The 13873-nt window shown below is 38.3% G+C and overlaps 1 pseudogene; it reads left to right on the forward strand.

The window, feature by feature from the left end:
* Nucleotides 1–927: 927 nt before the first annotated feature.
* LOC133799732 (protein argonaute MEL1-like) lies at nucleotides 928–11474 on the forward strand (annotated as a pseudogene).
* Nucleotides 11475–13873: the final 2399 nt, after the last annotated feature.

The raw sequence follows: 13873 nt of genomic DNA on the forward strand, positions 1-13873 counted from the left end.
TTTTCAAACATTTCTGATGGGATCGTCTTTTTCTGTATACATCGGTAGCACCAGTGCTTTATATTTTGCCAGCTGCTGGGCTACTCTGATCCGAGCACAAATAGACTGCCACTCCTGTGGTCTACTGCATCTATCCTCGAAGGTCATTTAGATAAGCCCTGCACTATAGCTGTTAGTGCATCAAGTTGGGCTTGTATGGCTGGTGCAACTGACAAGGTTCCAATAATTTGACCTCCTGGCCGAGCATTTCCATCTGGTGCACTCTCCTCAAGTATTTCTACTTGATCAATAGTGCTGACAAGATCTTGCCCTTCGACCTTGATGGTCTTCCCTTGTTGCTCATAATATCCCTTAGATTCTTCTGGGTAGCATGTCCTCATAACCAATAGAACACTGTACTTTTTGATTTTTCAGAGGGCTTACTACGCGGGACCTGCTCCTTCGCACTACATTGCTAGCCAGGATGCAGTGGTGACCTTTCAGAATGGCCCGGGTAGTCCCTTCCTCCTTCTCGTTGGTCATTGCCCCCTTTTTCCTTTGACCAGTCGGTTTGATGTCTATCAGCCTCATCTCAACTATATATGTGTTTGTATTGTGAAGTTTTCTTATCTTAAAGAGCTCTAGTCTTGTTATTCCAGGGTGAGGTTTTCTTACTACCAAGCCAATGACTTCTTGATCAAGAAGTTTCTGACATGTGGCTTCTGGAAGGGGTTCTAGAATTCTCCTTTGCGTCGACGTAGTCCTAGAGCAGAATTCATCATCTGCCCGACTAGTAAAATTGCTTTAACTTCGGTCTAGTTCCCAAGAATCAGCCCTGGCAACAGGGGACTTCTAACCAGCACTGTCGTTTCTTGCTCCTTGGGCAGTTGCTTATGCTGCGGCCTGGGCTAATTGAGTAGCTGCTTCTAGAGAAAGTTCTGCTTCACGATGTCGTCGGTTGGCTTCCTCTTGTCATCGTCTGATCTCTTTGCTTCTAGCATCCATGTCCCGTTTTTGTCGTTTGAATTCAACCTTCTGCCTGGCTATTTCTTCAATAAACGACTCCTGTCAAACATTGAACTGCATCATCTCTTCCTAAAAGGCCTCCATGGCTTCTTGGAGTTGTTCAACCTCTCGGGTTATCTCCTCGAGAGTGACCCTAGGCTTCGTGTCAAGGTCCTCAGGTGATGGTCCTTCTAGTCTAACAGTTCCTCTTGTAGTTGATACAATGGGCTTCTTGGGCGCCATAATGGTAGGATGGTAATGTATTTCTTCTATTCAGGCTCTCAATGAAAGTACCAAAAATGTTGACCACGATTTTGGCCAACTATAAGTAGACGCAAAAACGACAATAATCCTAATAGCCTTGAATAGAAAATAAAACAACACGACCAATTTTATAGTGGTTCAACCCCAATTTATTGGTAATAGCCTAATCCATGTTGAGTTGTGATATATGAACTTATAGTTAAGATCAGATGAACCCAAGCCAACTGAGTTTCTTAAGAATAAGTCGAAGAATACAATGTTTCTCTCTATAAGTTCTATGAGAAAATGTCCCAAGACTTCTCCTGGTAAAAGTTCCAAAGTCCCCCCCCCCCCCCCCCCCCAATGATGCCATGAATTCTTTATTTATAAGCTCATGGATCATACAAGAAATATCCCTTGTTACAACTGAGTCCTTGTGGAACGACCTAGATAACCAAGATCGTTAAATTGTGTGTTTAAAATAGTGCTTAACTTACTAAGCAAGTCATTTAAACATAAAAGTGTAATTAAAGACTAAGTTTAGGTCTAGAAGCAAAAGATTTGGACAAAAAAATAATTATTTCCCATTAAAATATTTAGTTTGTACATGAGATCACAAAAATCAGTTCACAGATTCGTAAAAGATATACAAATACGATTTAGTCGTCCTAAGTGGCAAAAAAATAGGGTTTAACCCTAGTTCCTCACAAGCTACCCCGACCGTGGCGATCGAGCAGGCTGCATAATTACACACTGCCCTCGAAGCTATCCAACTCATGGATGGCCCAGCCATCAACTCCCTTACCAGCACCACGTAGCACCCGTGAGCCAAGGCCCAGCAAGAAAACTTAAAACAACATGCACAACTAGGCAATAGTATAAATAAAGTAAACATTAATTCACCAGATTCAACTAGCAATAGATTATAGACATCAATCTCAACAAAATAGCAATGATGATATTTAATCAACCTTGACCCAACCAGTCCAATTAATCAATAGAGTACAAGCATTAAGCTACAAAATGGCAAACACATATATTCTCAAGCAGACTTAAATCCCGAGCCGCAAGTGTATAACGACCTCGAGCACGATCCTTAACTTCTGAGTCCTTGCGGTAAAACCTAGTCACATTGCGACAATTGGTAACCATAAGATTCTAAACAATTAAAAATATTTGGATTAAAGTACTAGCCTTCGAGACCTTGATTTCTACAAAATTGGGTAGCAGAAATCCTCCCGAGCGCTTAAGTTTAAATCCCCGAGCCTCCCTAAGCCATAAGACAAACCCAGGCTAAAACTGACTAGGCGGCCTGCGAGCTGGTCGTGAGGGTCACGGTGCTCCCTCATGTCAGCAGCCCTCCCAGGGCCTTCTGGGGAACACGGGCCGCAGTGCCCATGAACTAGGTCGCGGCGCGCCCCTGTGAACTTAGAAATCCCTAGGTTTCTCCAATGTTTTTCCCAACCAAACTGAACAGAAATCATCACAGATGTATACCAAAGATAGAATCATGCCTAAAACCCTCATCACCATATCATAGACAGCATAAACATCCTGGAATCTATCACAAATCCTTAACCCAACTCAGAATCAAAGCTAGAGATAAACTCAGCTCAAAGCACCATCCAAATCCTACAAAAATTCAGTACAGGAAGGCTTAGAACCTTACCTCAGTTATGGCTTGAATTTCCCTTAGCTGATCCTTGTCTACTCCTAGCCTCAACTCTCCAAATTTCCCAGCCTAAATCAAAGCTTCTCTTAAAAATTCTCCTTTAGCCACAAGGCACAAGAGTCGAAGGCAGAAGGAATGTGTAAGAGAAGAGGGAGAGAGTACTTGAGAGGTTTCTAACTTATTCTACTATGTTCTAAACATCCTAGAGTTTCCACCAGCTTTAACCCTTAATTAAAATGGACTAAAATACCCCTGGATTAACCCAGCCTCCTATTTGCCCATAAAGGCAATATGGTCATTATCCCAAATTCCCGTTAATTCCTCGAGTCGCCCTATAAATGCCCAATTAATCTCGACATGCCCAAATAATTACCAAACATTCACTCTTTACTCAGTAAACCCCAAATATTCATTAAACTTCCCAAAATATCCCTAGGCTCGCCCTGAGCCGGGTATTAGTCCCCGCTATGCCTATTTTGCCAATCCGCTCACTAGGATCGCCTTGAGCCGTATACTACCCATATATCCACATAATAATGTGGTCTCAATCATTTACTCACATATATTAACATTTATGCCCACAACGAACCAATATTAGAAATATGCCCCAATTATCAAGAATGGGCTCGCATGCATATTTAATACTCATAGACATGCATCTAAATGTAATCATACTGACATATCATATTTATCATGCATGCCACTTAGTCACGCATTAATCCCTAATATCATTTTTGGGACGTTACAACTATCCCCTCTTTATTGAAATTTCATCCTTGAAATTCATTCAAACACTTCGGAACAAAAATCCCGCAAATCTGACGGTAATCGTAGAGTCCAGTCTTTTACCCTTTTACCCTTCAGTAACACTCTTATTAGAGTAGTAGTCTTAATCCATAAAAACCTTATCTCTTTTACCATAATTCCATTAACTTCTCTTTGTGCAGTAAGTCGTGCTGGAGTCCTAGGGTCTTCTTACTTTATTAGCGGTGGTATCATACATTTCTTTCCTTGACATTGGCACAAGTAACATCCAAAAGTGACTAGGGTGAGGAAAACATGCAGGCCCCCGGCCTAGTCCTCAGTATGAACTCAGAACCCTTATTAAATTAGGAGTCAAAACTCCTCTTTCTTTCTGAAATATCATAATCTTTCCGTTCTGTAATATCCAGAAGAATACTAGTCTCCCTGTGACAGTCAGAATCCCGTGATCCGTAAGGGGAAAGACCAAGTAAAGCTGTGAACTCCCACACTACCTGGGGAAGGTCAAGTGTGATGATTCTAAGATTGTGCAGGTATGGGACTACATAGTTGAGGAGGGCTTAAATGGATTGATGGGTACTACCTATATCAACAATATGCATCTTCTTTTCGGTAGCCCATCACTTCAGAACTCCAAAGTTAAGCGTGCTTGACTTGGAGCAATCTTATGATGGGTGAACTCTTGGGAAGTTTTCCCAGGAAGCGTGTGAGTTAGGACAAAGCATGCTAGAAAGACTCGTGTTGGTTTGCAGGGCCAGTCGTCATTCCAGGAAGCAGCCATAGTGACGTGGGGCGTTACAAATGGTATCAGAGCCTTGACCCAGCCAGAAGTGTGGCTGACGGGGATGTCGGGCCCGTAAGGGGGGGTGATTGTGACAGTCAGAATCCCGTGATCCATAAGGGGAAAGACCGGGTAAAGCTGTGAACTCCTAAACTGCCTGGGGAAGGTCAAGTGTGATGATTCTAAGACTGTGTAGGTATGGGACTACACAGTTCACTACACCAAACACCCATTACCATAACACATCATTATAATACTATTTAAAAAGAGTTATGGTATACATATATATATGTGGGAAAAAAAGGGCGGTAACTTATTTGGGAGCCCGCCACTTATTCACACTAAATATTTTTTCACACAAAGGTCCATCCCTATTACACCCTTCCATTATCAACTCGACGAAACCCTTTATTCCTTCACAATCCAAATCCCAATCCTTGCTACTGTTCCTCCACTGCCGTTGATACTGTCACCGCCTTAGACAGCGCCGAAGACTCTCGTCACCCCTGGCCCGAATGGACGACCCTCGTCGACCGATTGACCACCAAGGGTTACTTCATCGAAACCCTTGTCGAAGATGAGGCTGACAGTCTATGCAAGAATATGAGCCTTTTGAAAGACCCCTGTCTCAACTTCGCTCGTGACCGTACGATGTTCTCAAGTAAATTATCTCTTCCTTTTTCTATTTGTTTGGTTGCCGAGAAAATATGAGACAAAAGCTCAACTTTATTCATACTTAGTCTCAATTAAGAAGAGAAAAGAGAAAGATTAAGAGAAATCTCTGTACACAGTCAACAATGGCGTTGGTAGATCTGAGAATCTTACATTTGGTCTCTCTCCCCCTTTTCTCGACATCTCCATCTCTCTCTCACATTTCTCCCATTGCTCCTCAATTTCTGGCAATCACTATCTCAATTTCAAGCTCTCATCGGCATGGGTATATACTTCTTCTTCTTTATTTATCCATCTTCACTCATCTATTTCTACAATTATAACCCTAATCCTCACTTTAAGTACCATTTTTCTTTCAATTTCTCTTTCTATTTTTTCATGACTGATCAATGATTCATCATTAATGTTCTCTTTGTTAATTTTATTATTGCAACCATGATAATAGTGATCTTTGTTTCTATGTTTAAATATGGTGTGTTTTGGAATATAAATTAATGTTTGTATGTAGGCTAAACTTGTATGTATCGAGTGTATTTGTGTTACTTGATGTTTGTGTCAATTTATCTGTAAATTTTGTTTAGTTTGACTGCTTAAATTGGTCTTGTTATATAAAAATAAGCTTTGCTAAACCTATGCATAATAACTGTTTGATGGAATGCTTCAGTGAGATATATGAGTAAAATGATAAGTCCTGAAGTAACATCAAAGAAGGCAACTTGTCGTTTATTACATTGTCGTTTTCAGATCCCTAAAGCTAATTATATTTACTAAATATATTTACAGGTATCGATAAGTCTTGAAGTAACATCAAAGAAGGTAAACCGTGACATTATCAAACAGCTGGATACTCTCTACCGTGCCTCTCATTTGGCTAATCTGAGAGTTGCTTATGATGGCGGGAAGTCTATCTACACTGCTGGGGAGTTGCCATTTTCCTCCAAAGAATTTATTATAAAGTTGTCTGACAATGATAGAGAAACTGGAAGCTCTAGTACCAGGAGGTATTATATACTACATTAAGTTTGACATTTTGAGTAATACTATTTTCATTTTTATGTACTCTGTTCTGATTTGATATTTTTTCCCTTAATTAGCCATAGGGAACGTGAATTTAAGGTGCCCATCAAGTTTGCTTCGAAGCCAGACTTACATCATCTGCGATAGTTTTTACAGAGCAGGCAACTTGATGCTCCTCAAGAGACAATTCAAGCACTGGATGTTGCTCTCAGAGGAGATCCATCGGATAAGTAATTCAATACTGCCTTCAGGCTTTAGATCAAAATTCTATTCTTTATAAAATTTTCTTACTGCTTTACTTTTTTTTTCATCTGAAAATTCAGTGCATGGTAGTTTATTTTGGTTTGTATATGTTATGTAACTTGATAATAATGTACTCTGTATGTTGTTAAAAGTGCTGAGTTTTTTTTAGTCGATGGCTTGAGTGTACGTATATCTTTAACTGTAGGTATACTGTTGTTGGGAGGTTGTTTTTTCACCTCACATTGGGGCGTCCTGGTGAGGTTGCAGATAGCATAATCTATTGGAAAGGGTACTATCAAAGTTTGAGGCCAATTCAGTTGGGGCTTTCTCTTAACATTGGTATTGTCTTTAGCTAGTTTACTCTTTTATGCTTATATTGTTACAAAGCACCATATGGTGCACCACCTGATGGCGTAAGATTGTCGTTTGTGCAATTTAATGTCGGTTCACACATAATCTAGTAAGATGCTAAAATCTAATATGGAAGATGTTATGTGATGCCCTACAACAATTTTTGTTATCTAGATGTGTAACGCCCTGGATAGCCAAGACCGTTACACTGTGTGTTTATAAAGTGCCGGACTTCCTAATCAATTCATTTACTTAAAATCGTGTTACAGAAGCTACAAAGGAACTAGCGTTAACAGTGTTTTGGTCTCAAAGCCACATTTTTCATTAAGAAACGTTATCTGATTACACGGGATCCCAAAAATACAAGTTTAAAGATCGTTTACAAAAGTTCTGAGACTTAAATACAATAACCAGCCATACTAAGGCAAAGCAAGCAGTTAGGTTATCCCTGTCCTGGTCCACTCCTCGATCGTGGTGATCGAATAGCTGGCTATGTACACTTCACCTCGGAGCTCTCCACCTCAGGCTTGGTCCAGCTTGCCCTTGCCTTTACGTGCACCACGTAGCACCCGTGAGCCAAGGCCCGGCAAGAAAACACAATATCAACAAAGCATAAGCAATTATCAGACAAGTCAATATCTCACGTTGCACCACATAGCCTCAGTCAAATAACCATTCAATATAGTCAAGTATTCTACATACTAAGCATATCAACTCATAACATGCACAGTATATAAACGATAACCAGGGCTAGCGCTCACAGGCTGCTCCCTCTGTTATCCCAGTGGTCATGGCTCCCAGTGGCCGAATCGTGCTCTGTGCGCTGATAGTATGTACGACACTCTTAGGCCGCTTTTACATGTCCCATGGCGTGATACCAACATTGACACGATACAACTCTCGGGAGCACTTAGTCCCATCACAATCGTAACCGGGTGCAGTTTTCTTACCTTTCAATTCACAAGCTTTGATCCCTTGACTCCTTGAGCACGATCCCCATCGAGCCCTAGCGCTCACCTAAACACAATCATGGCCAAAGTCATCATCAACCCTCAAGTTCAAAACCTAGTCCCGGGGCCAATCCCGAGCCCCCGGGAAGTCCTAGTTCCACCAAACAAGGTGGTGGAACCAAACCCCAAACCTTAGGTCAAAAACCCTTGCAAATAACCCTAAAATCCCCTTCAGAAGGCGGGTAGCACTACAGCACTCTTTGGAGGGCGCTACAGTGCTACAGACAGAAGCCAAATTCCCCTCAGCATTATGGCCTAGCGCTACAGAGCCCAAAGGCTAGCGCTGTAGCGCTAGTCACAGACAGCCCAGCACCAAAATTCCACTTCTGCGATTTCCTCGAACCAACCTCAACCAAACCTCTTCCAAATCTTATCCAAACTCAAAAACAACCTCATAACCACACTCCACTCATCCCAAGCACCCCAAACATCTAAAACCCTAGCACATGCATCCACAAACTCAGAATTCACCATAGCCACTTCTAAACTCTAAAACTCAATAAAAACCAGCTGAACATCAAAGTTTAGAGTTTAGACCTTATACCTTTGATAGAATTTCGACCACAAGCTGCTTCTAGACTCCTTTGGCTTGCTCCTCCTTAGCCTCAAGTCTGAATTCCCTAAAGTTCCACCCAATTTCAACTTAAGCACCACAACTCAAAAACCAGAAACTAAAACTGAAGAATTCTAAGTCTTACCTCAAGTGTTGATGAACCCTTGCTAAACCTCTGTCAATTCCTTAGTCTTAGGTTAGGATCCTTGATGCCTAGTTAATCCCAGCTCTCCTCTCAGCTTTACTCCAGAAATCCTCAAGAAACAAGTGAAGGAAGCACAAACCGACCTAGAGAATTCTCTCTGTTTTCTCTCCTTTCTTTTCCCTTCCTTTTCCTTCTTTTTCAAACTTCTTTGATATTCTACAAATTCCACTAACATAAAGCCTTAGTATAATCTAACTTCTGTAAAGCAAATGACCATTATACCCTCCCTATTAATTCTAACCCTTTAGTCCACTCAAGGGCAATTTATTTATTTCACCAAATTCCCGCTAATTCCTCGAGTGTCTTTATTATTCCCCGCTTAATTCCTGATACCTAATTAATCACCAATGGTATTCCTCAATGTCAAAATAGACTCCAATATATCCGCCAGACTCCCATTTATACCCCTAAGCTCACCCCGAGCCGGGTATAAATCCCCGCTATGACTTTTCCGCTACTTTGCTCACTAGGATCGTCTCGAGTCACAGATCACAGATATATCCACATAATAATGTGGTCTCGATAATTATCACATATATCAAAGCAGTTATGCCCATAATGGCCAAAATTATGATTATGCCCTTCTAACCTAATCAGGGCCTATATGCATACTAACACACATAGTCATGCATCTCAAATATTCAAGTAATCATATAACATGCTTTAAATCATAATCATGCATCTTAATCATTAGATTCACACATAATCCCCATTATGCCCTCCAGGCACACTAATCAAGGCCCTTAAGCCTTAATAGCGAATTTGGGTCGTTACAAGATGGCTTTTACCAAGTGGACTGACGCTTCTTTTTCTTAACTACCTTATCCAATTGTTGTAGATGTTTCAGCAAGGGCTTTTTATGAAACTATAAGGGTATCTGATTTCGTTTTCAAAAACTTTAATGTGAGAGACGATCTAAGGCCATTGCATGATTAAGTCTGGCTCCAGGTTCTTGTATATTACTAAGTTGGATATCGATGATTTTCTTATCTATTATTAACATTATTAAAAGAAATTTATATCTATTTTTACTGCTGCAGCTAAAGAAAAATTTGAAAGGGGTTAAAGTAGCATGCAGTCATTTGCAGAATACAAGGACTTATAAGATTACTGGGATATCGACAGAGCCACTGAACAAATTAATGTGAGTGTGCATATGTCATGACCTTAACTATTCCATGTTGGTATGTGCTATGTGCTGCTATTTGATTTTAATAATTTGGGAAGATTTTTCTTGGGGGTATTTAAACTTCTCTACCTGTACTTTCAAATTGTTTTACTAACATGTTTATATTTTATTTTAGGTTTACTCTTGATGATAAGATGACACAGATTTCAGTTGCTGCTTACTTTCAAGACAAGTACAAAATCAAACTCAGATATGTGACATGGCCTGCTCTGCAAGCAGGAAATGTAGCAAAGCCTATTTACTTACCCATGGAGGTTCCCATCGTAGTTTCAATAACATTTTTTTTTTGCATGCTAAGTTCTATTGGACAGCAGATATTTTCATGATTATATTTCTAAATGTTGTATCTGTTATAGGTTTGTACAATTTTATGAGGGGTAAAGATACTCTAAGAAACTCAATGAAAGGCAAGTAACCAATCTATTGAGGGCAACCTATCAAAGACCAAACGACAGGGAAGAAAGCATTTGGAGAATTGTTAAGCAGAACAAATACAGTGATCAGGAACTTGTCCAGGATTTTGGAATTAGTGTTGCAAACAATTTGACAATGGTTGATGCTCGATTTTTGCCTCCACCAATGGTATTTTTCTAATATGTGCTTGCTTTTGCATTTGATGAGTGAGTTCTACTCTTTCAATTGGAACTAATTCTATTATTTTTCTTCATGAAGCTTTTATACAGAGGTACTGGGAGGGAGGCTATTGAGCATCCTCGATTTGGGCAATGGAATATGTCCAATAAAGTAAGTAAATGATCTTTATAACTCCATTTTGTTATGATGTATGTGAGGAGGTATGATTCATTGACTTTTTTTTTTTTTATTTTGGGTTATGATAGAAAATGATCAATGGAGACCAAGTTGAGTTTTGGACATGTGTGAACTTCTCGCGTATCAATTCAGATATTCATGATCGCTTTTGTTCAGAATTGGTCAATACTTGGCTCAATAGGGGAATGGTATGGTTACCGGATCTTTCTGTCTCATCTCTTTTACTGTGACATTGCATTGACTATTTATAATTGACATTTTTTATCATTTTGGATACTTGGAAGGCCTTCCAAACTAGACCAGTAATTCCCTGCAGCGCTTGGCCAGCTAACCAAATTGAGAGGGCTTTGAGATCTGTTCATGAGCAATGCAAGAAGATACTTATCAACAAACAACTACAGTTGTTAATAGTTATCTTGCCTGATTCTGGTGGTTCATATGGTGAGCGACTTGGCCAAGACTTGTAACTATGAAGTTTGAAATGCCATTATAACATTTTGTTTTAGCTAAAAAATGTTACATGCCTGTTCCAGGGATGATTAAATGAATTTGTGAAATTGAGCTTGGAATTGTTTCACAATGCTGTGAGCCTAAACGGGCAGTGAAGCTCAACATACAGCATTTGGAGAATCTATCCTTGAAGATTAATAGCAAGGTCCCATTGATTTTACCTTTACCTTAAGATGATATAGCCATTAGCATCTAGATGAATTACTCATGTGTTAGTGTGAATAATAAGAGTTTTGTTACAATAATATGTTTTGTTGAATTGTGATCTACATATGATGTTCATGGTGACTAGCAAATATGACTTGCATAACTAAGGCTTTTACAATATATATTGAAAATTTCTAGACCTTCCTTTCTATTGAAAATTGTACAATATATATTCTTTCATTTCTATTGAAAATTGTGCATGAATATACTATTTTTCTATGTTTGCATATTTTAGGACCTTGATCAAGACTCCAAATGCAGCTCACGGATAGGGCTATGGACGGGGTTGGAGGGATCGGGCTTGCAGAGGGTGGATGGCTCGGTCGTGGATGGCTCGGTCTCACAGAGAGGTCATGGGTCAAAACTTGAAAAACTTGAAAAGCAGGAAAACCTCGCTGAACCCATTATTTTCATGTTGCTGGTATGTTCTATAAATTTCTGGTTGTCTTTGTTCGTGTGATGTCTAAATAAACACAAGTGTGAAAAGTACAAAGTATATTTGATTAAATATTTGCACTCTAGTCATGTTGACTGTTATATACGAAATGGGGTGTCTTATGCAGGATTAAATCAATACTTAGAGTTCTCAACTGTAACTTTAATGAAATTTATTTGGAAAAAAAAAGATTAATTTTTTAGCTGTTGTTTTCAATTTTGATCCACTTAGAGAAAACCTAAATATTGAATTCTTATAACTGTTTGTTCGAGTTTGCATATCCTGTTATTACTTTGTATACGATTTTCTCTTTTTATTAAAGTTACTCTCTTACATCTCTTGTTTATAATCAACTTTTTTTTTTATATCTCTTCCCTTAGAACACTAGGCAATATATATAATAATCACTTAGTATGCCTAGTACATTTCTTATAATCTTATTGGACATATATTCAGCCTATAATAATAGGCCTAATTAGTAACTAGTTCTTTTTATTTTTTATGGAATAATTAAACCTCAAAGAAGACCTAATATTCTTATCATCTGTCTTGTTATAAGTAGTTGTGTGTCGCGATAAAACTTTGTTATTGCACTAGTTCTTTGTCACTCACTGAATTAGCTTACATAACTAACTCTTGAACTCTCTTTAAACAATCTTCACAGTTTCTACTTTATCATGCCATTAATAGAAGACTTATTTAATTCTTCCTGCTGAAAATTACAATGTCCAAGTAATGCTTGAACTTTGAGAGAGTTGGAGATTTTTCAGCATAAATATCTGTTGTATGAACTTACTTATGTCAATATGATCTTCTGCATTAGTGGCAGCTATGATTATGGCAGTGAAAACATTTGATAACTATTGAATTTAAATTGGATTGATTCTCAGATTGAAGATTGCATTCCCCAGTTTTAACCTGTTCCTGAATTTTGGTTTTAGTCTCTCTAGCTCTTAATTTCCATCTCTCAGAACTATAGTACTAAATTTCTAATTCAGATTATTTAGGAACCAGTTTTAATGATAGTAGAATTCTTCAATGGTGTATAATTTCATTAAACTTCTATTGATGAAGAAGTTTATCAAAATTATACACCATAGAAGTTTAGACTATTAGAAAAGTATTATAATAACTAATCAAATAAAGTCATATGAGTTTGATCTGTTCTGACTTTATATGGATTTATTCTATTTCCTTATGGACAACCCTTTGAGTTCCCACTCTGCAATTTAATGAAACTCCTATGCAAAATTCATCTTTTCTTCAATTCAGTTGTTCTTTTGACAGATTTTCACTTAATTAATTTTGTAAATTTTTCTTTTTCTCCACATTTAGTGCCACATCAGGGGGTATTCTAGACAGTGCTGTTGAAGCAGAGGATAAGAAACATGGAGATATTCTAAGACTGGTAAATTTTATTCTTCTTCTACATTGTACCCTTGGTGCAAAACATTGTCAATTCAGTTTGGTATTTTTTTTTCAATAACCCTTGGTGCAAAATATTTACAATGTTGTGAGCAGGACCATTTCAGCTCAAGCTCTGTCCCATTTTTCAGGTTTGTATTTTTTTTCTACATTTTTATTTCTGCTCTCTTTGTCTCTCTCGGTTTCCTCTCTCTCTCTATCTCTCACTCATCTCTTTTTTGCATTTCTTAACTATTTCTACCAGCAAGTTTCAGAATAATACATAGGGGGGAAGTTGTGGAACATCAAAATATCGCTAATGATCTCAAATTTCAACAATTTATTGTGTATAAACCTCATAATGTAGGAGCTGTTGAGGTTTGTTATATTGTGTTGTTTCAGTTGTCTTCATCATGTTTCAATGATTTCCAAGATGCTATTAGTTCATTATTTCTGTTGGTACTTGCAGCTCTTTGGTTTAACTTGAACTTCTTTCTCTCATTATTCAGGGTCAAATTATAAAAACTATTGGGTTTCTTAACAACTTCTTTCTGTTGGTACTTGAGGATTGAATTCCTGTTCTTTTGACTCTTGCAGTGAAATATCTCTCAGATTGTCCTGCTGCCCTACAACAATTACTAGTATGAACCACTTAGTTTGTTGTTTCTCTTTATTGGATTGCTATAGAAATCAAATTATTATATTCATTCTACTTAGACTATTATTATATTTTTTGAGTTTATCTATGTGTTCAACTCATTTTGTGTTTGCTGGTATTATTAAGAGGAACATGGTCTCTAAGTATTTTTTTTGTATGTATGACAGGATAGAGCTCATTGTCCTTTCCACTTAAAAACTGGAGC

Source organism: Humulus lupulus, chromosome 9, assembly GCF_963169125.1.
Source record: "Humulus lupulus chromosome 9, drHumLupu1.1, whole genome shotgun sequence".
Lineage (NCBI taxonomy): Eukaryota > Viridiplantae > Streptophyta > Magnoliopsida > Rosales > Cannabaceae > Humulus > Humulus lupulus.